Genomic DNA, 2,500 nt, shown 5'->3' on the forward strand with positions numbered 1-2,500 from the left:
TATGTGTTTAACATCGAAGCACAGCAGAGTCGTCGCAAACGCGAACGCTTGTGCAGCTCTCTGCGCTCATTCAGTTTGCCCGTCAGTGGCAATTCTAACAGGGAACAGGGACTACGTCTCGGTGCGGTGTAAACACGAAGCTCACACCGACGAGGAACAATCGACCTGAACCACGCTAGAAAAGAGAATCTATTCGATCTCTCGCCGCTAAACGCATTCTGGCAAGCCCATACAACGCACAACGCCAATTGCAGAGGACGAATAATACTTCCTCTGGACTCTCGAGTCACTTAAACCGCACGACACCAACGCATCTAGAACCGTCCGCCGAAAAAGCACTGTCAAACGTCTCAACAGCGACAACGGAGCGCTTCTAATGCTTTACACCAACACCAGAGAAGCTACCAGCAAACTGCTAGAGCTGTGCTGCGTTTGCTCTCGTCTTCTCCATGAACATTCAATTTTTAATGGGACAAGAGTTTAAGTTTTTAAAAAGAGTCCGACTTGTTTGCAAAACGTCCAAGAAACATTTGCAAAGTCACAAAAATCGTAGAAAACGCTAAGTCAGTTAAGAAAACGTGTTCGCCTATAAAAATGCTCAGTTACTTAAGAAGATGCATGCTCGGTTAAAATATCGCTAGGCAACTCAAGAAATTCCTCTTTCGATAGTAAAAAGGCTCGTGCGGTTAAAAAAAGTGTTCGTTTAATAAAGTGTTCTTTCGCCTAACAAAATAACCCTAACGGTTAAAAAAACTCTTAAAAAGTTCCTCGCTCGGTTTAGAAAATACTCAGCCTTGCTCGATTAAAAAAAAACGCTTGTGCGGTTAAATTTACAAGTGTTCTGTTAAAAAAAAAAACCTGTAACCCTAACCCTAACCCTAACCCTAACCCTAACCCTAACCCTAGCCCTAACCCTAACGGTTAAAAAAAACGCTTGTGCGGTTAAAAAAAAACACTTGTTCAGTTAAAGAAACGGTGGTACGGTTAAAAAAACCCTTGTTCGGTTAAAAAAGCACTTGTTCGCTTAAAAAAATAGTTGCTCGGTTAAAAAACCGTCTTACGGTTAAAAAAAACTCTAGTTCGGTTAAAGAAACCGTGGTACGGTTAAAAAAACCCGCTTTCGGTAAAAAAAAAAAAAAAAAAAAGCACTTGTTCGTTTAAAAACACTTGTTCTGTTAAAAAAAAAATCACTTGCTCACTGGAAAAAACACTTGTTCGGTTAAAGAAACGCTTGTTCGGTAAAAAAAAACTCTTGTCCGGTTAACCCTAACCCTAACGGTTAACAAATACCCCGCCGATTAATGAGTTACGCGGCTGCTTAGGAAAATCCTCGGTCGGTTATGAAAACACCCAACCGCTTAACTCTTTCATGCACCAATTATTTTTCTGTAACTAACATAACTCATAAAAAAACATCTACAAAATGACAGTGGTACTATGAAATGTTAAATTAGACTTTTTCTACAGCCTTTTTCAACTCTCATTTATAAAACAATATTGTTTTCAATCGGTTAGAATGCACCATTTGAATTGGGGAAGCTTAGCTTGATTTGTTGTTATACAACAACCCAGCGCATGAAATGGTTAAAGAAATACCCACCTGCCTAAGAAAATACCCAGTATCCTAGGAAAATCTAGTATCCTTAAAAAAAAATAAAACCCTCTGTCTCTTGAACATAAATGCAAAAATCATTTAAAAAAGCAAATTCATTTTCAAAAACGTTTAAAAAGTGTAAACCACTTATTAAAAGAAGACTTTACAAAATACTTCACTGCTATTTAAAAAATACTACACATCTATTTCAGAAATTCCAAACCACACTACAAAATGAATTTCAAAAACATTTGTTTGTTTTCAAGACAGAAGTTTTCATTACAGAAGACGCTGAATCCATTTTAAAAAGATGCACAGTGAAAAATGCCTACTTTTTATTTTTTTCAAAGGCTCGGTCACTTTCAAAAATTGCAGTCCCTTTTAGAAAAAAAAGAAGTCTTTAATTAAGAAGCAAAAGGTCTCTTTAAAAAAGAAATACAAGTTTTCATTTTAAGAATGGTAGATGTGACTTAACCAACAATTTTAACTCACATTTAAAGAAACACATTAAGTCGCTTTAAAATATATAATAAGTCACATTCAAGAAGCTTCATATCACTTTAAAAGGGCTTAAGTCACTTTAAAAGTCTCTTAAATGTCTAGCTCACTCACTCACTCACTCACTCACTCTCACTCACTCACTCACTCACTCACTCACTCACTCACTCACTCACTCACTCACTCACTGCATGATCAAAGTCTTTTAAAAAGACTATTCATGTTTGAAAAGTGCTATTTCACTTTTGCTATTTCCAAATAAATAAAAAGTTTACATCACTCTCAAAAAAATGCAAAGCTGCTTAAGAAAAAGCTAGGTCACTTTTAAAAAAGATAACTTCATTTGTAAAAAGAACATCAAGTCGGTTAAGAGTTCTCTGCTCACCAAAACCAAAACAAAAGGCTAAG

The sequence above is a fragment of the Hydra viridissima genome, unplaced genomic scaffold (genome assembly GCF_058129835.1).
Source record: "Hydra viridissima isolate aposymbiotic clone 2 unplaced genomic scaffold, HvirCarnegie_v1 scaffold_14, whole genome shotgun sequence".
Taxonomy (NCBI): Eukaryota; Metazoa; Cnidaria; class Hydrozoa; order Anthoathecata; family Hydridae; genus Hydra; species Hydra viridissima.